Here is a 12809-nt window from a genome sequence, read left to right as displayed (position 1 = left end):
TAGCAATTTCATTGTTCTATGTTCAAGTAATCTAACAAAGGCTCAGATGGATGTGAAGTAATTTTATGACAAAAATTTCTTAAGATTAGTAATATATCCTTAGTCATTAGTAATTGTAATGTCTAATTACTATGCTTCATCAGTCAAAGTGATCCAAAAGATCTAAGTGAAATTGCTGCTTTAAGGCATACTCACTACAGTCTCCTTCCCCCATTTTCTTTCCCCCTACCCTCTCTCCACACCTAGGCAAAGGGCTCATGGTTGCATACAAATCTCTGTGTAGAGACACACATACAGGTCCAGGCACACAGAAATGCATACATGCACACACATTTTGCTGCATCCCATCGTTCTGAAAATAAATTAGTCTCGGTTCGCAGGCAGCCTGAAACACCAGTTACAAATATGAAGTATCCCATTCATCTAAATGAGGTACTAGTGTCCAGAAGGATTGACCCCCTATTAAACTTTAGCTACCCCTGGACAATTCTGTAGGACTCCACAGTCTGCCTCAAGTTTTCTTCACCAAATAGAAAGTAAAATCAAAAAAACCTATTTGAGTGAGGCATTTATTTAAAAATGAAAAAATTGTGTTCAACTCATTTAGGAGCAGTATCACAAGGTGTGGATTTCTGCTGTACTAAAGAACCAGCACTAGAAGTTTGCATGCGTACAAATGGTATTTCCTTTATATTGATTTTCAATAGTACCTAACAGAACTATCTTTTCTCTCTAATTTCTGACAAGGGTGATCTGGATGGAATCCAGCCAGTTTAGACTTAATCTGGACAAAGTGGGCATGATGAAGACTGGCAGAAAGAAACACAGAACCAAGGGGCTGAGTTTTCCACTTAAACCTATTCTAAAGACAATTAAATCATAGTTATTTGGGAGAAGCAGACTTCTTCTCTATTCCGACTGCTGATTAATCTGTTAGTAATCTTAAACTACGCTTACATTAGCAAATAGCACAGATCAATAAATCCGTAGAGAGAAACCGCTGATGCAGAACACCTGATTTATGTGCTATGCATATTTCATATGTTGGTTTGGTGTTGAATAGCCTCTAATCTGGTCCCGTGGCCTAAATGTCCATCTGAGGTAGCTGGAAGTGCATTTGACAGAGTACTGGAGTTCATTTTTCAGCTTAGATTCACTGTGAACACGTACTGTGAAACCATGCCCTGATGAGAGCCGTGGTGCAGCTAATGCAGCAAAATGGGATATTTGCTTCACTGGAGCTCTCCCAAACCTGGATGAAACACTGATGTGTGAGCCTGACAAGGCTTGGCAGAATTGCTCCATCCCTGTGTTGTACTGGTGGCAAACACAAAGGACAGCAAGGTATTGTCACTTGCTATATTTTGTCATGGCAGTGCCTCTCTCTGCAATCTGAATGACAGATGACAGGACCCTAACTTGCACGTGGCAAACTGGCCTGCTGGAAGCTCCTGTAGTATAGTATAATGCAATATAGTATAATGTAATATAGTATAATGGAAGGCCTGTTCTTCGAGAAATATATTTCAAAACAGGAACATTCACAATAGCTGTTTATGGATGGTATCTTCCACTTAGGGTATAACTGTCTCCATCTGAAAGTCATATACCTCACTCCTCTGTACATATTAAATCCTATGCTAATCACACTTAATTCATAAGTTTTGCCCGCAGGTAAATTTTAGCCTTAAGACTTACTGTTCGGTTTGTCATGGAATATTTCATGCTGATTTATTACAAAATTAATTAAATTTAATTACAGATGAACAAATGAGAAACACTGATATCACTGTAATGTCATGATGTTATGTCAGATTGGATAATAGATGATTTTTCAAGTAATTCTTTCAAAAATAATTACTCAGTTATAGGAGCAGAAAGATATACAATACTTGCAAGATTAATATCTTAGAACATTACATGTAAAGGCATGAATAGCTTAAATCAAAGGTAGTTATCCCTTTTCTGAATACACTTAAAAAAAGGTTTGAAAATAACATTTGAAACCAGAGCTTGATAGTTATTTCAGTACAACAGAAATATATCAAGAAAAGTGTGTTTTGCACCACAGTGTTACAGACTTAAGAAAAAAAAAAGTCTTTGTGTATATCATAAAATTAATTAAAAAATAAGATTTCCACCCTATAATGATTGTTAAAATACTAAATCCAGCATATTTAAAATTAATATTACTAAATCCTTAAGAAGATGTTTGCACAAAGTATGCACAAATGAAATATGATACTAGGAGTTAATAATTAACATTCCATCTAACAATGAAATCACAGCACCACCTTGGCTAAAATTTTCTAAGGACCTCAGGTGGTATTTGGAATGCCAATTTGAAAACCTTAAAAAAATACGTTTTACAAAAAGTAGTCAGAAATATGTAAAATGAAACTCTGTAAAATAACTCTGAATAAGAATCCAACGTTGAAATTACAAGCAGCTTATAAATTTGTGATGAAGCCAAAATATGCTGAATTTCAATTTTTAATGTTAAGTACAGGAAGGGCTTTATTTATTTATTTATTTAGTGCAAGCAACTCACAAAAGCTGAAATACTAGAAATGTAGACACTAAATTGTTCTGACTGGGCCCAAAACCAGGAAGCTTGCTATTTCCTGTTTACTCTAATCAAATGTCTGGTGCATGTCACACAAGTACGTGCCTTTCTACTCCTTGTCTCTCACAATAAATCATCTACATTTTCTTTCCATGTCAAAGTGCCAGTGACATCAGGAGTTTCTCTTGAAACTCTTAGCTAGCCTGGAACCTTTAACTAGGCTATAATCAAAGGTTGGCTGGAAACTATTTTGTGTGGTTTTGTGTTGTCACCCCTTCCATGGGGACTCTATTCCTTAATATGCATGTAACAGTATTCATTTATAAAATAGATTTGTTTTGTGAGAGGAACTTTTGGATCTTGCTTAAAGGAAGAATTTTGGGACTGTTTTCATGAGGGTTACAATTTGTTTCAGCTAAAGTACTCAAAGAAATACTTAATTCTTGCATACACTCTCCTTAGAGCAGTTATTTTTTTCCCTTGAACTGATCAAACTCCTTACCAACATCAGCTATGTGCTGTACTATCAGTAGGAGCCTTAATTTCATGCAGTTGCATGATGTGCCAACCCCCAGCTAGACAGAGAGAAACACGGTCCTCAGTTTGCTTAAAAACATGTGATTAATTAATATTACTAGTAATTTACAGCTTCTTGATCTTGGGGGAAAAAAAAAAAGACTGAAAGCAGAGTTAAGGAAAAAATAAGCTAACTTTTGTAATTCTTAGAGGATGTGTTTCTTAGAATTTTGAGAACTCTTGGACAGCATTTCAGAACAGACAATACTTGATAATTATTATAATTACTATGACAAGCTGAACTAATACTCTATTTCATCTTTCCTCAGAAAAACATTTTTCAAAGGTACAAAAATACCAATATTGCTAATTAGATCACTTGTTTTACAAGGTATTACTGAAAATTGGGCACACACATTTTTAATGACATGCTTAATGACTATCTTATTAGTTATATCAGAGCCATATCCACCCACAATGGAACTGCAGACTTTACTATATGATCCACAGGTGCATGGAGAAACACATCCTAGCCTTAGAAGCTATATTCCCAAAGAACAAAGAGCGTGGAGAGGAGAATGGTGGGTGCTGAGAAATATGAAATCCTGAAGGCGATAAAATAAATATTTTTGTTAAAAATAGGCATTTTGATAGTGCTTAACACTTCTGCACATATATAGCTGGAGAAGAACTTAACACCTCCATCCACTGGTGAAGTCTGATGATGGTAAATCAGCATGGGCCTGGCAGATACTTGTTTTGGCATCTCATACACCATCACATTTATTGACAGTTTTACTTTTAAATCAAAGTACCAGTGGCTATTTCTAAGTGACTTCATTTCAATCTTTCTATCATGGAGCTGAAATTAGACAAATCTGCCTGGAGATGAGTTTTATCTTCAGTTGTTCTTGCAAACTCTGCAATCCAAACTTTCCCTTTGCTATTACTGTAGCTAGATCTCTTCAACCACACTAAAGAAAAGTAAGATAACTCTAAATGACAAGATAACAATACAAAGGCTCTTGAGACTAAAGTTTTGGTCCAAGAGTAATAGATACATTCTTTCTGCAAGGAAATGAAGAGACACAACACACCCAGGGCACTATGTCCCACTGTGAAAAGAGAATCTGCTGTGGATACTTTTAATAAGAGATGCCATGCATACCTGGACCACTGAGTAAAAATACTGTTTTGTCTAGGACACGTAACCTTCCCCAAGACAAATTTCACAATGAATATTCAAAACAATATATTTTCCTTTTTTTTTTTTTTATAGAAACTTAACTGAAAATAAATACTGAAAGTTAAAAGCAAGGATATTAAACATCCATCTATATATGTATATATTTGCATAAGCTATTTGCATATTTTATGCCAATACTGAATGAAACAGGATCATTATGGAGGCAGCTTCTTATTAGAACTCTCACCTTTAAATCCGAATAAAGACCTTGCTTGATTGTACATGAGTTACAGTGGATTATAATTCTGCTCTTCCTAATTAAACTGATTTCCTAATTTCATTTGATATGCAAAGGTTTTCTCTACAGTCCCCTGGTTTAACACTGATCTCCTAAGGAAAAAAAAAAAAAAAAAAAAAAAAAAACGAATAGAAGAAATAAGGGGGAAAAAAGATTGCAGAATACAATAAAAATGCTGAGATTTAAAGTATCTTTACTGCAATAATTATATAAAAACTACTCAGTCTCTGAATATCGTCATTTCATAATGGAAAGTACCTTAAGCTGCAACTGTTTTGTTTCAATAAGACCAAGAATGGCACAGCTCTATTGAATATAAAAAACAAAACCAAAAAAACTATCAACCAAACAACAACAACAAAAACACTCAGTATTAATGAAAGATTGTTTCTGTTCTTTCTCAACAAAAATACATGACAGCCATTGTTCTTCACCTGAAAGATACTGGAGACATCTCATTTTAATCAGATCTCTTACCAAGCCTTGATTTTTACTTGTTACAACATCTGAATATGTCTCTCATATAAAAATTTCTTATAACCTGTACCATTCATTTTAGCATTGAGGAAACTATGTGCTCTGAATATAGGCACAACAGATAAATAAATAAAACACACAGACACTTACCAAAGTCTAAGTAAAACATCATTATGTTTATCATGATGAGAGAAAGAAAATCAGAACACCACAGGATTCAAAACTGAGTATATACTTTTCAGTGGAATATTATGTTTCCCAAAAATGCTTCTGCCAGTTTTTAAGCTAAGTAATTTAGTCATGTCTACGTATTCTCTAAACAAAGTATCAAATAGGTATGTCTCTAACCTGCAAAGTTAGGAAATGATCATCTCTAGATCATCTCACGCAGTCATTACTGAATACAAATGTTTAAACCAAGGTCACTGAAACAACAACTCTAACAAAATAGTTTTTGTGAGCAAGACTTGACAAAATGTAATGCCTTGAGGATCCCTCTGATGTGGACAAGAATTTTTGCACTCCCAGGGAGGGACTAAGCACTTCCTTTGAGTGGAATAAGAGCTTAGCTGCCAAGACCTGATGCTGAGGACCTGACATTGCATGCATTTTGGAGGGTTTTAATACTTGTCTGATCTTACTGACTGAATGCCCGTTAGTGGGTGTTGAGCATTAGGCACAAGCATGCATCATCTAGGTTTAGTTTCATTATAATGCAAACAATTCCATAATCTCCAAGCCTACTCTGTGATATGAAATGAAACATGGCATGTGGAGGTGACTGGGAGATTTGTTTCAGATAATCACTGCCAATGTGAACTAAACTGGCATATACCCAAGAATTGCTCCAAATTTATCTTTGGCAAGCCAAATTCAAGGAATTGTACATAGGAATTACTTCTTTTCCAAAAATCATAGGAAGGTGTGATCAGTCTACAAAGCCCTACAACAGACGAAAACTCAGAGGAGATGAGCACAGGTGATGTGCTCATGAAGCCAAGGGAAGAATGTAGTGGATGACTTACAGCTGCAAAGAAAGCTGAACTTATCTCAGTAATAAAGGGGGTGCATGGTAGCCTTTGCTTTAGATAAATTATCCATGGATCAACTGGCTGTATCAATTGAGTCTATTGACCAGCTGTTTAAATGGCCTTCCTGGAGTTAATCAATAGAGTATTGTCCTCCTGATCTGTCCAGACCAGCGTGGGGAACATGTAAAGGCAGCACGGCCAAACAAGGAAGTATAAAAATTGAACAAGCAACATTATCTTTTAAGACAGCAATGGACTTGAGCTAGCTTCACCCATGTCTTCCTCCCTAGTGATTTGGGAAGCCCAGCATCATGGTGATGACCAGTAATGGGAATGTTGTTTTTATTGTGATTCAACTGTGTATTGTAATTGCTACCTCAAGCTTGTATTGTGATTTCAGTACATTGCTTCTATCACTGCTAATGCAAAGTCCCATGCAACATCAAATATCTGCAAATAAGTAAATTTGGTATTAAAGGTTGAACGCTTTTCATGGAGGAGGTTTTCTGTAGAATAACCTGGACAAGAGAGTACAGGCTTCTGACAGGGGGGAAATTAAATTTACAAGGTATTATTTATTTTCCTCAAATCATTATGAATTTGTATTCTTTTAGAACATCTTCAATAAGCCTTAGCCAGAAATAGCCATTTCTATTCTGATTTGAACCTGTTATGAATTTCTCTTGTAGCATTACCCTCAATTTGATCACTTGCATACCTAAAATAATTGCAGCTTGGATTTAGATTTAAAAGGTACTTTTAAAGAGCACATTATACACACATATTGCTGCTCTACTGTGTTATCATCATCAATGAGAGTGTTCATTTACATCAACAGCGTGAAAGTCAAACAGGCACTCATAGGAACAGTATAATGAATAGAAAGAAAACCACTGCAGCTGCTAATAGGAGTAAAGCTTTGTCACAAGAACAGTCTCACTAAATCCAATAAAATTTTGCTTTACTCATCCAAATGTCATCTGGGATTAAATTTTTCAGTGGTTGCTGTGGATAATATCTAAAATACCAGATTGTGAAGTCTTTCACTTTTTTTTTTTTTTCAGAAAAATTATTACTTATTTGTTCTTTATGCCATGTGCCTAGTTGCTGCATAGCATAGTTACTGTCATAGCCTGTTCATATCACCTGAAGTACAGGACTTTTAAAGATGCTAAATAAAAGGAATATAGTAACTAATTACATGATTCTGCTTAATTACATGTACACAATAATGAACTCGCTGTGTGTTTTCTGTTAAAAGCTCTTCAAATTGGCTGCAGCAAACTGATTGTGGAAACTTTCCTACCAGCTGTTACTGGGCATTATATTCATTTTCTGACATAATTGTATAAGATATATATCCAATTATATGCATATTATATAGATAAATTATTGTACTTATGGCAAAAATAAAATAAAATAATCCTCTTTTTTCCTTATTCATGGGAGGGCTGTGGAGAAAGAAAACTGGAATGTGGCAAGAATTGACCTCACAATGGTCACCTGGCATTTCAGAACTAGAGACTGTATTTGGAATACTGCACCTAACAGGTACTAATAAGTTGTCTTATCTATTTTGAAGTAATATACCTATAACTATACACTGTGTGGAAAAATACTTATTCCTTGTTTAAGCTTGCTAACTGATAATTTCAGTGAGTGGACTCTGTTTCTTGAGATTAATCACTCTCTATTTATCATCATAATACAATTAATCTCTGCATAGGCCTTATCCTACTGCTCCCTAATCTATTACTTTTACAGGCTGATGAATTCTATTCCATTAGCCCCTCCTGACTCCCCCCACCTTGAATCATGTATGTTTCCTTTCTCTGTTCTGCAGTATCTGATTATCTGTTGTGAATGTCAGTGTCCTAAGCTATCTTCTGCTGTGTGTGTGGTTAGAGACACAACTAATTAAGCTACAGTGCATGGCAGAGCAACAGGGTAATGAACCATTATAAGGGCATGCTCAAAGCAAATCTTTAGCTGTTCAGCATTACTTTCACAATATGGGAGATTGAATGTAAAGATAATTTACTGAAGTTTATATATTAACAATGTCAAAAAGCAGAAAAGCCAAACAAGTCATTCACCATGAAAGGCAATAGAGATGCAACGAACACAGGAAGATACATCTTTAAAGCTGTCACTGACAGACAAGCTGTCCATCACCAAAACCAAGTCCTTATCTCTGGAACTTTGACAAATACCATCAGCACATGTTTGATGAGATGTACAGAGTTTAAGATGTATGGATTTGCACTCTGAATCCTGTTTTCTGCTCTGTTTTATGCCTGAAGGGTTCTTTATAACCCAGTATTATGTAAGTACTGATAAGGGTGGGGATTTTTTCTTCCTCCCCTGCTCTCTCATTCTTCACTATTAACCTTATTTAAGTCAAGGGTTGCTGGACTGATACCATCACTCCTCTGTATAATTGTTTATTTCTACCTAACATTTCCTAGTTAACTTTCGACTCCATCTAGTTTTCTCAGTCATCTTCTCTTCCTCCATCCTCCCATGCCTATTACATGCCTTGTCTTTTACAGGTGCCCATCTTCTTAATAACTGCATGTTTTAAAAATGCTTTTCTCTGATGTGAGGTAAGGCCTGTTAGCAGAATATTTCTGGTGCCCATTCATTATAATTTCACTGTTAATGGTTTTACTTTTCAAATAACTCAGTATTTGTTGGAAAAACAACCTTTCCAAAATTTCTCCCATTATTTTTCTCCTCCCAGATATACATGACTATGTATTAAGGTACATTTTGTACAGTTTCCAACAAAGCCTGGATATATTTTAACTTTAACTAAAGTTTTTTATATTCATCCAAAGACTTCATAATATTAACGTCTTCTCATGATATGCCATATTATCCTCAATTAGCTAATTCATATAGAGTCATTTAGGTTGGAAAAGACCCTTCAGATCATCAGGTCCAACCACCACCTGACACTACAAGTCCACCACTAAACCACATCCCTAAGCACTGCATCCACATGTCTCTTAAACACTTCCAGGGATAGCGATTCCACCGCCTCCCTGGGCAGCCTGTTCCAATGCCTAACTACTCTCTCTGAGAAGAAATTCTTTCCAATATCCAATCTAAAACCTCCCTGGAACACGAACTATGATGACTTTTCTCTGCATGGCAGCAAAAATAATCACAAAAAATAAAGTTTTTATCTTTCAGAGTGTCATCAGGTCTTGTTGTACAGATCATTTTCATCTTTAATACATTAACTAAGATTCTGTACTCTTTTCCTGTCCCATACAACCTATCACCAAAAGCCACTGGAGTTGCCTGAGAGACAAGGTAACTGGAATATGTAAGTTATGGATTAATCTGAGTTTTATTTTACAGTTATCTTTAAAGTAGTTCTTAAAGTAATTCTTAAAGTAATTCTGTACTCATTGCTACCTCCTACAGATAACTTCAAGAGAGAAGGTAACAGTATATACATTTAGTCATTGTGACTAAAAATATGTCTTACACTATTTGTGTTTTTATGGGCAATTATGCTTGTGGCACAGCTAATAACTAGCTGCTGTAGAAAGATCATCTGGAACACCACTCAGGCAATAACTCGTCATACCCCATGGCACAAAATGCTCTAAAGAAAACAACTGTTTTAACCTATTTGTTTGTTAACCTGTAATACCTGCCTTTTTAAATTCGTGAGATTTACATGGGTGTTTTTGTGTCCTTCCCTTTCTTAATCTGGCCTGCTTAGCTGGTATTGCTGGCCACAGTTTCCTTCACATTCTTTCTAAAGTGAGTTAAGCTTGACCTTACATGTAATACCTTACATTCCTTACATGTAATACCAAATAAGTTGTTCAGTCATTTGTAAACTACTGCCAGAAAACTCTTCTTGATGTTAGTTCCTAAATATCTGAACGTATTAAATTCAGGAAGTCAGGAAGTTCTATTTTAAAAGTTATCTTGAGATATTATCAAATGTGGTATTGTTTTGTTGGCGGTGGTTTCTTTTTTTTTTTTTTTCCTTTTTTTTTTTCATTGTTGTCATTGTTTGTTTTCTGTTCCTGTTCATGCTAATTAAAAGTGCAATTTTAAACTGTGATGCTTGCTGTTCTGCTTTCCTGGCCAGTAACATGTAACAGGCCAATAGAATGTAATGGACTATTGTAATGATTTTATTTATATACATGTTATGATTTTATTACAGTATATAGAGCCTCATAAGAGCCTTTCCAGCTATCCATCACTTCCTTTCTATTTTTTGCATCCCACCTGTTTTAATAACTCCAATTTGTAATGGCAAAATCTACCAGAATAGAACTTTCAACTTTGAACACATTTGCCTGTTATATTCCGTCTTCTCTCCTATGATCCCAGACAGTGGATCTGCTATTTTTGATCTTGTATAAGTAACTTTAGGATTCGTTTAGCCTTGATTTATCCTCTGTTTTTTCTTTCCTTCCCTCATCAGTCATTTTCAACATTTTTGCTGTTGATTCAATTTTCTTCCTCCACTCTCTTTCCATAACATTCACAGCCACCTCCATGAGGTTGCCTTAGTAACTTTGAAAATGTTCGGTGCTTGGTCCTCATTTGATACCGGCAGTTTTAGACCCGTTGCTTTTCCCCATGTGCATTACTTTACATGAACAATAACAGTTGATTTCATCTGACATTTTACTGCCCAGACACATGGTAACAGGAAACCTTTCTGCAGCTCTTCAAAATTAGCACACTTTGATTATTGGCAGTACGTGTTTGTACCAGGATCATCAACAAACCTGCCTTAAAATTCACTCTTTTTAGTGTTCATTTATGAATATATTGCTTAATAGTGGTCCTAGCATGTACCTCCTTGTTATGTCTATGTTATCAGGTAGGACAGACCAGTAAGAGTGATCTATAGGGCAAAAGTGTTGATTCTGAAGATGATACCAATGCTCTACATTTCTGGTGTTTTCCTTTTAACTACCTATAGTTTAAGTCTAGTCTGAATTCCCTTGTGGCCAGAGTATATTGGACATGCCCCTGAAGTGCATCCTACATTCTGATTTCATACGGAACAGTTTTATGTGCTCCAAAAACGCTGTATGACACAAACCAAAGCTCTTTAAGTGGGGATAATCCCAAAATGTGTTTTAAAAAAAGAGTCTTGCTGTGCACAAAAAATACCCTTTGGAATGTTCCCCCATGAGGGTGTTGCATTAAGGGGTGTAGCTGATTAACCGTTATGGGCCCGGTCAGATTCAGGATACTGAACCAGTCGGACATTCACCAGAAACACATTAACCGTCTGGGGGTCCAGTCAGACATTCACCATCAACGCATTAACGGCCTGGGGGTCCGTTCAGACATTCACCAAAAACGCATTAACCATCTGGGGGTCCGTTTGGACATTCACCAAAAATGCATTAACCGCCTGGGGGTCTGGTTAGATTCAGAACACTGAACTATCACGGATAACCACCCTCACCCTTGTTGCACTCAATGAGAGTTATCACAATGCAATCAAGTATGGTTTATTACAGCAACAGATAATCAGGTTCTTTTGGATTGCCGGCGATAGTGACTGTCTGCAAAAGCAAGCTAGTATGCGTAAAATACACAGGTGTTATAGGTGTTATAGGTGTTACAGATGTTATAGATGTTATAGGTGTTTACAGGTGTTACAGATGTTACAGATGTTATAGATGTTATAGGTGTTATAGGTGTTTACAGATGTTACAGATGTTATAGATGTTATAGGTGTTGCAGGTGTTACAGATGTTACAGATGTTATAGATGTTATAGATGTTGCAGGTGTTACAGATGTTACAGGTGCGCAGCCTAGAAATAAACGCGTTAAAAGGATCAAAGACTCTATAGAGGTTTATAAGCAAGTATTCAGATCTCACCCAAAGGCGTCCCAATGGGGGGGGAAGAGAGGCTCAGCCCGTCGACTGATCCCAGGAGTCAGGAAGTCCTAAGGATGTTGTCCTCGGGATGGTATCTCCCCTGACAGTGGTATCTTCCCTAACATCCCCTTTTTCTTGGGCCAATTTATATTATTTTCTATCTTTTAGGTGGAGCTTGAGTGGCTCTAGTCAAGCATATCTTGGTTATGATTGGTGTAAAGTTTTCCCGTCTCCGTTTAAAGTAATAGGTTCCGAGGAATTCAGAGCGCATGCTCAGTGAGGGGTGGTCGCACCTTGGAGGCGGGTAGCTTTTGGGATGGAGGTGTGTTTTGGTATTATAACGATATTATAATGAGCAAAAAGTACACTAGGGTACAGCATTTGTCAAAACATGACAGGTCTTTGGCTTAGGGTGGCAAAAAGTGCAGCTTTGTGCACAAGAACAATCGAGGCCCCATCTGATTACAGAGCCTAGCCGTGGTGTCTCCACTCCACTCTACGCTCCGTGCTGTTCCTTAGAGCTAGCACACCAGGTTTCCCCAGCGCGATAGCATCTAAGGCTGGGAGCCTAGGGAACGCTCAGATAATGCAGTTATGCCCTACCCTGAAAGCCTCTTCAATGCTGTACCTTTTCCTAAAAATGTGAATGTTAGTTTTATTTTCCTAGTTACTTCAGGCATTTACACCACAGAGGGATGATAATTTAATGCTAGCAATTTCTCTATTGTTTTAACCAGTTTGCAGTATAGGAAATGTTTTTTTGTTTTTTTTTTTTGTTTTTTTTTTTTTTTTAACCTATGAAAGCCAGCTTATAATCCTTTGGTGAAGGGTAATATGAAAATCTTGAAAATTC

The sequence above is a fragment of the Aythya marila genome (assembly GCF_965140915.1).
Source record: "Aythya marila genome assembly, chromosome: 2".
Taxonomy (NCBI): Eukaryota; Metazoa; Chordata; class Aves; order Anseriformes; family Anatidae; genus Aythya; species Aythya marila.
Note: the sequence above shows the minus strand (reverse complement) of the source record.